At 50.6% G+C, this 10,742-nt stretch overlaps 1 long non-coding RNA gene across 1 annotated transcript; it reads right to left on the bottom strand.

Moving 5' to 3' along the window:
* Positions 1-4,942: 4,942 nt before the first annotated feature.
* Positions 4,943-6,260, bottom strand: LOC120325061. Its single transcript, XR_005566872.1, has 2 exons — positions 6,178-6,260; positions 4,943-5,607 (listed from the first exon to the last, which is right to left on the bottom strand). It is a non-coding gene; the product is annotated as an uncharacterized LOC120325061 (long non-coding RNA).
* Between the last annotated feature and the right edge of the window lie 4,482 nt (positions 6,261-10,742).

Genomic DNA, 10,742 nt, shown 5'->3' with positions numbered 1-10,742 from the left:
TAAAAGATGTGTTACTGCTGAAAATCTTGGCCATATTTAGATACAGAATTGTCTAATCTTTCTGGCTTGACAAACCAGTTATTCAGAATCCAGACTTCTTCATGACTGCTTTAAAAAAAGTGTAAAAACAAATTGATTATAACAGCAGTATTTCTGGGTTTGATGTATTTTTGAGGGGCTGACACAAAATGTGTGCTTTTGAAAGGTAAGATGTGAATGGGGACTAAAAGTATAATGTTATTTGTTTGGACTATTATAACATTTTCAGTGCTTTGCAACTCTCCTGAGTCGCATCTTCCCTGGGGTCAAACTTCAGCAGCCACAAACCAGTGTGTTGGGAACACAGGAGGAGCTGTGTCTGGTCAGAAATAGCAGTGAGATCACTCCACAGCCTTGCTCGGACCTTGCTGTGTGGAGCCAGGCAGGGGGATTGTCCCTCAGGCTGGGCAGACCCGCCTCTCCCATTAATAATGTTTTGGATTGTTTTCCCACCTCTCTTGTCACCCTTCCATGGGATGGCTGACACCTTTAAAAAAAAAAAAAAAAAAAGAGGGAGAAAAAAGCTCAGCCATCCAAGCCCTGAAACCTTGACCTTGGAAAGAAAAGGGCTGTGCTGAGTTGTGCAAATGGAGTGTGGTGTGCCAGGGGTGACCAGGCTGAGCCAGCTGGGCCGTGAGCTGGGCAGAGCCCCCGCTCTCAGCCTGGGGGGCTGTCCCGGGGGCCAGGACCCCCTCTGTACACAGTGAACAACTGGGCCAGGCTGGGAGGGTGTGCAGTGTCTGCAGTACAAAACTGAAATAATGTTTTCTGCAGGTTGGACAACTAAAAGTACAAATTTTTTTACGAAGCTGCAACCACTGGTGAGGAGCGGTGGAGGAGGCAGTGAGCTCAGATGAGGCAGGAGAACACTATCTGCAGTATTGTCCGAGTCCCAAATACATGGCAGGGTAAATTAACCCATGAGTAAATAAACCCCAAACTGTAGAAATCTTCACATGGCTACAGCAATGTGATTCCCATTTCCATTACGCCTGGAATTTAATGGACTGCTGAAGTTTGACCAAAAGGCATTTCTTGTGTCAAAATGAAAAATTACAGATCAAAAGGGTGACTTTGCAGACAAACATATCGATCTAAAGCCTGGGTGACACAGACTTCCTGGAAGAGAGCCCAGAAGCATGTCTGTGTTTAAAGTCAAATGGCTGTAGCCTTTTACCACTGATGAATAAAAAATGTTTTTGTCTGCATGCCGAGGGCTCGAGCAGAAACAGAAATTACTCGATTTGTTCTGCCGGAGGAGCAGGTACGTGTCTGTGAATATTTATCCATTGGATGCTGCAGAATCCAGTAATTTGAAAAATGACAGGGAGATAGGAAATAAGAATTATTTTTTCCCCTTGAAAACTCTGTTTATGGCACTGTAGGAAAGGCAAAGTGAGACTCCTCATTCTGTGTTCAAGGGGCAGAGTTACTGCTGTCCTCTTCTCCAGAAACATGAGGAGGGGAGCAGTTGTGAAGTTCCTCTGTGAGGATCCCAGTTGTATTTTTGCTTTGGTACGGGAGCAGCAACTCTTCAGAGGCCCCTGAGGTTGCTGCTGTCCTGTGTAATTAGGTACTAATGGAAAGGTCTAGGTGTGCCTCCCTGACCAGGATGGATGGAGGGCCCAGCACAGGAACACTGCTGCTGCTCCTCTGAGAACGAGGTGTAAGGCAGGAGTGGCAGCAGTGGGATTTTGTGAATGAGCTCTGTGGGCACCAGGATTGGAAGTTGGAGTCCTTCCTGCCGTGGAGCAGCGCTCGGTTTCCCAAGGGAACCCGTGAGACAGATTTTAAATGAAAAGTGGTGCTGAATGGCAGCGACTGCTTCTGGGAAGCCCAGAAAATGCCAGCTGACACTCCAGGCAGTGTGTCTGAAAGGAACTGCAATTATGCAGGGAAGGAGGAGCAAGGGGGATGGATGGGAGATTTCTAATCTCTTCTCGTCAGCAGCACTGGGCCTGCTGGGCACAGAAGCCCTGCTCCTTTCCCTGACTCTCTCTCAGGTATTTATTCATGTTCCTGGCTGTAAACTGCATGAAAAAAAAAAAAAAGAGGCTCAGAGCCAGGCCTGGAAGGTTTGTGCACGGGGTTCTCCTTATCTGTGTGAGTAAGCTCTCACATTTACCACAGAGTGAAGTTTGCTGCAGTGAGCAAGCTGTTGCAGGATGAAGAGCAGTAACATGAGTATAGCTTTTATTATTATGATCTTGCTGTAAATTGGAAAAAATTTCTATTGGAAAAAGTTCTCTTGATGAAATTATATGTTTGTAAATGCAGTGCCATGGGAGCAGAGTCAGGTGTTGGATTAATATAGAAATAGGACAAGAGGAAATGGCCTCAAGTTCCACCAGGGAGGGTTTAGATTGGGTATTTGGAAAAATTTCTTCACCAAAAGGATGCCAAGCCTTGGAATGGGCTGCCCAAGGAAGTGGTTGAGTCACCCTCCCTGGAGGGATTTAAAGGATGTGTTGCATAGGGACATGGCTTAGTGGTGGACTTAGCAGTGCTGGGTTAATGGTTGGACTTAAAGGTCTTTTCCCACCTGAACAACCCTGTGGATATTAGGTGACCCTGCTTGAGAAGGGGTGGGTCCAGATGACTTCCAGAGGTCCAGCCTCAGCCATTCCATGAAACTCCTTTGCCTCTGAAGTTTGTACTGAAAGGCCTGGGGCCAAACCTGCCCCTGTACCACCAGCAGTGGCTGCCTCAGGGGGTGTTCCCTGGGACTGTGCCTTGACATCTCATTTGTGGCAGCGGCGATTCAAACTAGTGCTGAGTTGGTACAATCACCCAAGTTAAAGAATTTAAACTGTATATGAATTCAAGGCAAGGACAGCCTAATATAGAATGTAGTGTTTACTGTCTTCGAAGAAGCTGTAATAAACTTGGACAGGGAGCTTAAGCAAGAGATGGAGCAATCAGTCAGCCTTGCAAGTGTGTCAGAGGGTCCTTGGGAGCCCCAGCCTGAGATTTCTCTATGTTATAGCTGGGCACTGTGGCCATCAATTGAACCCAGAGGGTCATAAGAATTTGATGGCATTGTACAGCTTGCACTGTCACAACCTTATTGGAACTGTGAGGATTGTGCATCTGGATCGATGGAATCCTTGTCACTAATTTCACAGGGATTGTAGCCAAGTTCAAACATGTATTTCATCATAGGAAAAGGAAAGCAGGAGTCATGTGAGGCTCTGCTGGTGTAGCTGGGTTTAATGCCTCATTTCATACTCCTGGTGTGTAGAGGGGAGGACCAACGCTGGGGCAGGATCTTTGATTTTAAGAAAGAATCTTGTACAGTCCTGTGATCACTGTCCCCTCTCAGCAGTCACTGCAATGCCTCGGTGCCCGTGCACGGTGAGAAATGAGCTCCAAGCCCGAGCCTGCTCCCTGTGAGACTTGGCTTGAGCTGAATTCCTGACTCCTGTCCTTTCATCACTCCGGGCCCAACTGAAAGAGTACTTGTGAGCTACCAAATATAGAATGTGCACAGCCTATTTCACAACTGGAACTTGCAAATGCTGGAGTGGATTTCATGGACTGAAGCCCCCCAGGGAGGGAACATTACAGTGAATAATGTTAGTGCATTTGTTTAATCCCTGGGGATTGTGGAACATAGGATTAAAGTGGGCTAAGGGGATTTCCCCATTGACAGCTGCTCCGCAGTGCACAAACACACACACACACACACAATTTTTTTATGTGCAACTTGTTCAGACCCAAAGAATTTAAACTGCATATGGCACTGTGCATAACATGACCATTGTTTCCACATCTGGTTACACATATCTGTCTCCCCCAGTAATTGTCTTTAATAGACACAATTGGGGATGAGGTAGTTGTACTAAGAAGAGACATAGCTCTGTGTTTGAACAGGAAACCATTATTTCTGAGCTTAATCACAGCTCGTTAGTCCTGTGATTTTCTCCTCTCCCCCATATACACACAAGCACACGTGCTTTAAGAACGAAGGCCCAATTTTTGGTAGGGCATTCCTCTTGTACTGGCAGTTTGCCAGAGTTTCTTTGGACAGGCAGAGCCTTGGCCAGGGAGCAGAGAACCAGAGCATGTCTGAGCAGTGACAGGAGGCTGGAGCTCACTGGTGTTACGTGGGTGCTCCGAGGTGAACAACCACGTTCTAGTAAATGTCTCAGAGTGGGGACTGCAGTTCTATAAATCCTTAATGAACTTGGCTGTTCGGTGTTCCCGCAGAGATACATGGGGTCAGGCCAGCTCTTTGCAGTACATCCTATTTGCACATTTCAGACCTTTTAATCACAAACTTGATATTCCTATTGTTCTGATTCAGATCTCGCTCTGGGTCTCTGGCATGGATTCATATTTTCAGGTGAAGATGAGGGAATTTCATCCTGTGCCATCAGTGGATTTCAGCTGTTTCTATCACGACACTGTGTTCCAGTTTAACTTCTCTGACAATCCAGTCGCTTTGTCAACAAGGTCTGATGCCGAAATACCAAGCTGTTGGCTACAAGCCACCCTTGCTTACATACTGCTCGGTGCCACACGCTGGAAAGTTAATAAATCAATGGATCTACTTGCAGAGAAAGGTACTGCATGAGCATAGGCAGGATTGAGAGAGAGAAGCTCAGAGTAATGCATGCCTTCAGCTAGACTAAACAGTGTCCACAGGCTCTGTGTCCCACTCAGCAGCAGGCCAGCCTCCCACCCACAGGAGGTCCCCCCTAACTTTGGAGGTTTCACACCAGGCTTCCCCTTTGTGAAACCTTTGTGGAGACCTATAAAGAAGCTGGTTCATGGCTCTTGTAAAAATGTTTTCTTTTTTCCAAAGAGGGCTATTTTCAGAAGCTGTTGTTCCATAGTTGATGTTCAGGGCTATTGTTGGTCAAATGTTATTAATATATTAGCCTTTTGGCTGCCAAACAGCTTGAAACAAACTGGTTATGTTTATTTTTAGAATTGTGTAAGTTGTGATGCTTTACAACTTGATACGCTTGTGATTACATCTGAACTGTATGCAGAGCTAATCCTCTTCCCAGCTCCCATCCAGACAGGGGCTGTAGTCATGCATTCCCAGCACATGGATTCTGCACACCATGGAGAGCAGCCAGCAGGTATTTGTGAGAGGAGATGAAGTCCTAAGACCTGACCTTCTCAGGTACGGAAGTGCCTCCTGCCAGGGGAAGACTTGCCTGGAATATGCCTTATCCAGTTACCACGAAAGGGCTGCCAGTGGAAGTGGGAGCGGGCTGCCAGCAGCTGAGCACATCCCATGGGATCAGGCTCCCTGCACAGGAGCTCCCGCTGGGCGAAAATGTTGTGTGAAAGTCTTGCTCTGCTCCCATGGAAATTACGAGGCGCTTCACATCACTGCCAGTGGGGGCAAGGTGAAGACGAGAGGCAACATGTTTGAGGCCGCTGAAAATAGCGAATTAAACGGTTGGTCGGGTCATCAGCGAAGCCCTGTGCCATGAGCTTCATTAGGATGAAAATTCTCCGCTCCCTGGCTCGTTCTCTTCCTTCCATGCATGTAGGTACATTATTTGCTGTGAGGTTGTTCTGCTCAGAATCGGTCTGTGGTGTTAGAAGCAGCTGTTTGATAGAGCCAAAGAGCAAGAACAGGTTTTTTTAAAAAAAGGAAAAAGAGAGTAAGAGGTTGGCAGATGTAACTTGCAGTGTCTGTAAGAGTAACAGTCTCTTTATTTTTCTAAAATTTTAGGCCTTTTCTTGTTCAACTCAAATGATTTCAACAGCATCCCTTTCCTTCACCAGAGAAAAAGTTAGTCTTTTATACCTTTCTGGGAAGTCTTAATTTCTGCCAGTACTTGCTGGGCATCATCACTGCAGAACTGTTCCAGATGGTTCAAGGAATTCTTCATTTCTGTACATTCTGCCAGTATGTCTTTATTTTCAAAAGGCTTATACAGCTTTGTCCCTCTTTCAAACCTTTTTGCCCATGGTGTATGATTCACTTTGCATTCTACTATCAGTTTTAAACAACATGTTCCTTGGCTCTAAATACTCATCAGGCTTCCAGCCAAGGAACACGTTCTTCTGTGTAGAGGATGGCTTCACAGTGTTGATCGAGAGCAGTTACATGACAGATCAGTTCAAGTTCCCTCTCTGGCATTCCATCCATCCAAGGCAGGTAGAGTCACTTACCACATCTGTAACGATGCTGAGCCCACAGTGGACCCCCATACACGGGGCTGCCTTGTGTGGCTTCGGCACAGACACAGGCAAAAAATTTGGTGTAGATGGCAGAGATGTGCATTTGTGTCCTGCTGAACCCAAAGGTTTAAAAGATAAGGCCTCTGGCTGCTAGCTTTGATTTTTTTTCACACATGAGCACACAATTACATCATGCATGAGCTCACAATTGCGTAATGCATGAACACACAATTGTACTGTGCATGGGTGCACAGGTACCTCATGCATGAGTGTGCTGTTATATCATGCATGAGCACACAGCTACCTCATGCATCAGTGTAGAAGTCTTCCCAAAACAAGCAAAAAACTTTTTAGGGCCTCATAGCATCTTCCTAAAACACGTTTATAACTGAGTGTGTGTTAAAAAACTATACCACCTATGTATAGCTGTGCTTTGTGTCCAGGTGTTCATGGTCATACAGGTGTGCTCACACAGCCTTACTGCAGATGCAGATGAAGAGATGCGGGACACAGGAGGTAGAAGAGGAGGTCCTGTGACACCCCTGTGGTATGGACAAGGTGTCTTTGTGGCCGCTTTGAGGTGTGCAGTGGAAGGGTGGATGGATGGAGAGCAGTGCAGGGAGACGTGTGGGGAGCAGTGCAGAGAGACATGCAGGGAGATGTGCAAGGAGCAGTGCAGGAGCAGTGGAGAGAGATATGCAGGTGCAGTGCAGGGATCAGGGAAGGGATGAGCGCAGGGAGCAGCGCAGGAGCAGCGCAGGGAGCTGCCGGCGGTGAGCACACTCGGTGCATGCAGGGAGGGGTGCGTAGCGGGGGGGTCCCCCCGGCTGACCCCGGGCTGGTCCCCAGGGTTGGTTCCCCCGGTGCCGTCCCGGTGCCGCTCCGCGGCCGGCAGGGGGCGCGCCCTGCCCTCGGTGGGAGCGGGGCTGCCCCGGCGGGAGGAGGCGGCGCAGGGAAGGGCGGGCGCGGCCGGGGCGGCGGGGCCGCGGCTCCGCTCGGGACACAGCGCCGGGCCGGGCCGGCGGGCAGGGCGGCGGGCGGGCAGGGCAGCCCGGCTCAGCCGCCGGAGCCGCCGGGCCGGGCTGCGGCGGGAGCTGCCCGGCGCAGGGGTGGGGACTGGCCGCTTCCTTAAACGGCGCGGGAGCGGCGGGGCGAGCCCGCACCGCCCCGGTGCGCGGGGCCGCGCCGACCCTCCCGGGACGCGGCCGCAACACGTGGAGCGAACTTTTGAGGGACGCGTGTCCGCGCCGGACGGGAGCCCCGCCGCCCGGGACCGCAACGCTGCGCGGAGCAGCTCGTCTCTCTCCGGTTTGATGGCTTTGGGTGTTGGATTTTGGCTTTTTTTTAATTATTATTTTTTTCCTTCTGCTTTTGGGTGGTTTTGATTTTTTCCCCCCCTCTTTCCCCTACTTCTCCTGTGCTGCTCTTGTGTCGGGACACTTCAATCTCGCCGGGGCAAACGCAGCGTTTGAAAAGCCGAGAGAAATGTTGCAACGTCCCTTGTGGCAACGCATTTTATTTATTTTATTTTTTTTTTAATTTTGCTTTTTGCAAGGGCAAAGAGGAAGGGTAGAAAAAATCCCACCGTGATTAATATCGGTTTAAATACCCATCTGCGAGCCGCTGGGCTGCGGGAGGCAGGCGAGGGGAGCGCGGCCGCCCGCCCGCTGCCGCTCCCCGCTCGGCTGTGGCTCAGCCCGAGCCCTTCCTGTGCGGAATCCCGAGGACCTGCGGCTCTGGGCGGGGAAGCGGCCGCGGGGCCCCCGAAGCCCCGTTCCCGTGTCCCCCCCTCACTCAGAGCAGGTAACGGAGGGGGCTCGGGATTTTCTGTCCGTTTGGTGTATTCGCTCCGCTCTCCCCGCGCACGAAGTTCCCGCAGCAGCGGGGTCGGGATCGGCGGTGCCGAGTCACGATGGGCGTCGGGGCCCGGCCCGAGGTGCGGGGCTGGGTCCGGGGCGGCTGCGGGAGCGGGGCCGGGCCGGCTCGCAAGTTCGGGGAGGGGGCGGTGCGGGTCGTGCCTGCCCCGGCCGGGGGGGACGGCCCCGCTCCGGCGGGGTCCCCGGTGGCCCCGGGGCGGGGGCTCTGTGCTGGCGGCGGGCACCGGCCAGAGAAAGGGGCTCAGTCAAAGATAGCGATGTGCAGTGGCCGCCTGCGCCTGATGGGCGAGCTGAGGGCTGGGTCTTTGCGGGCGAGATGAGAGGTTCGTGTCTTCAACTGGCCTACAAAGTCCCAGTTCTCGGCTCCCGGGACCTGCCGGGCGCGCAGAGGGCGAAGACGGAGCGCGGCGGCGGCGCTGCCGCTGCGCGGGGCCGCCCCGGGGGGAGCGGGTCCGGTCCGGTCCGGGGGTTCGGCGGGAGCGGGTCCGGCCCGGCCCGGGGGCTGTGCGGGGGCAGGAGCGGGTCCGGCCCGGCCGAGGGGCTGTGCGGGAGCGGGTCCGGCCCGGCCCGGGGGCTCGGCGGGCGCTGCTCGGGGCGCTGCTCGGGCGGCTTTCGGGGACCGCGGCTCCCCCGGCGCTGGGGCCGGCGGGTGCCCCTGCTCGCCGCGGGCAGAGGACGGAGCTGGTTCTCCGCGAACCGTAAGTGTATTTTGTTTCCTTCCACCTCCGAAAGGGCCTGGAACGTGCGCGTCCCGCCGGTGCTGGCGGCCCGTCCCCACGGCGGCCCGTCCCCGGCTCGCAGGACGCTGTGCCCGGCCCTGCCTCGGCGGGGAGCGAGCGCCGGGTTTCGCTCCCGCAAGACCATGTGCATCCTTCCCTCCGCTTTCACTTTCAGAAAACACATCTGTTTTCTTTTTCCTTTCCTTTTTTTTTTTTTTTTAATAAATCTAGTCACATCCATTCGGAGTGGCCGGGCTCCCGGGAATTCTCCTCTTACTCACCTAAGCGTTTTCACCCCCCACCCTTCCGATGTTCCCTTTTTTTTGTCGGATTTGGATTCGGCACACCACGCGTCTGCAGACACCGGTTTGTGCTCCTTCTTTGGGCACGGTGTATATACAACTCCGGGTGTGTATATTACTCTTGGCTTGTATAGCGTCGTATTTATAACTTCTGTGCCCTTCTGTGTTATGTTACATTGCATTTTAACTTCTTAGAATTATTTTGAGAGTCCTCATAATTTTTTTGATTTACGTAACGATGTTTTTACTCCCCTCTTGTAAAGTCAATGATATTGACCTCCAGTAAGGAAAAAGGCCAAGTGGCAACGCTATTCTCATGGCTAAGGTCTATAAAAGCAAATGGAAAATTAAAATCTTCCTGTGTGTTTTTTTTGAGCCACTTAGAATTTCACTTTCCCTCTGATGTTTGAGTCTACATTCTGTAGGTGTGTATGCAGACTGCATATCATAGAATCACAACTTTTATACTCTGTTCCCATTAAATTTTTGCAAACAACCCCCCTTCTCAGTGCAATTTTCTGTTGCAATTGCCCATAAAAATAACAATATTTACTGTTTTACAATTAGGAAAAAACCACAAATACTATTATAGACCTCTGCCTACTTTTTTCTTCTCCAGCCCCCTGTATCCCAACACTTGTGTGCAGCATGCTAACGTGTATTAATAGCTGTTGCTCTGACACACATCAGGACATACAGACCTTGATAGATCAGAATTGTTTCCCGTGTTCAGTCCCTCAGGTCTGTTTGATTTGAAGGACAGTGGGCGCAGTCAAGGCTTACTTGGGCCTGTTCTCTTCATAAACCTGTTCATAAAGTACTGGTTGGGAGCTTTCTTTGAAATCAAAATGTCAAGGAAAACTTTTTGCACATTTCTTTTCCCCGTATGCCCGTTTTCCCAAAGAACTCGGTCTAGTGGCCAGAAAAAGGAAAAGTATGTGAAAGTTAAGGAGTAAAGGCAAAGATACTGTTACTCTTTTAGGAGAGAACCCGTTAAAACCCGCTCTGCTGGCCTGTTTGCAGCCCTCTTCTCCCTGCAGATCTGTAGCTCTCAACGAAATTAATCTGCAGTGAAATCACAGAAATCTGATTCTAATCATCGGCCCTGGAACGAGTCGGAGCTACAAGAAGACGAGCATAGTGTAAAAATACTTCAGGCACGCGGGGCCGTATCATTAACATTAAAACCCGATGGTGTGAACGGGGGGGCCGGGGAGCAGATTCCTCTGCCTCCTTAGCGTGCTCCTTCCAGCTTCTGGTGCAACTTCTTACGTATCACTGGCAAGCAGCGATTTGTGGAGGTTGGTTGTGTTGCTGGTCAGGCTCCTGGATTAGCTGGTGGGCTAAACCCAAGTTTTCCCTTTCATAGGAGAGTTCCTTAACTATGCTGTGCTTTAGCTCTTGTCAGGTTTAACATAATCTGGATTTTTTATTTTTTTTTTCCTCAGAAACAATTTCATTTCTTCCTGCCTTTAAGTAACTCTGGCAAGTTTTGTTCCCCTGAAACCTATTCTGGAGCACTGTGTAGCATAGCTTGAGTTACTGTCTGTTCATTTGAGTGCATCAGTCAAGAGTCAGTGGAAGCCTGGCTTCTGGAGGGAGTGAGTGCTCAGCATTTTATGGTCAGCAGGACTTGTTAAATGTGTACTTTTGAGCTT

The sequence above is a fragment of the Pipra filicauda genome, unplaced genomic scaffold, assembly GCF_003945595.2.
Source record: "Pipra filicauda isolate LSUMZ 115617 unplaced genomic scaffold, ASM394559v2 scaffold80_size11013439_pilon, whole genome shotgun sequence".
Classification (NCBI taxonomy): domain Eukaryota; kingdom Metazoa; phylum Chordata; class Aves; order Passeriformes; family Pipridae; genus Pipra; species Pipra filicauda.
The sequence above is the reverse complement of the archived record's forward strand: the minus strand, read 5'-3'. Positions and strand labels throughout refer to the sequence as shown.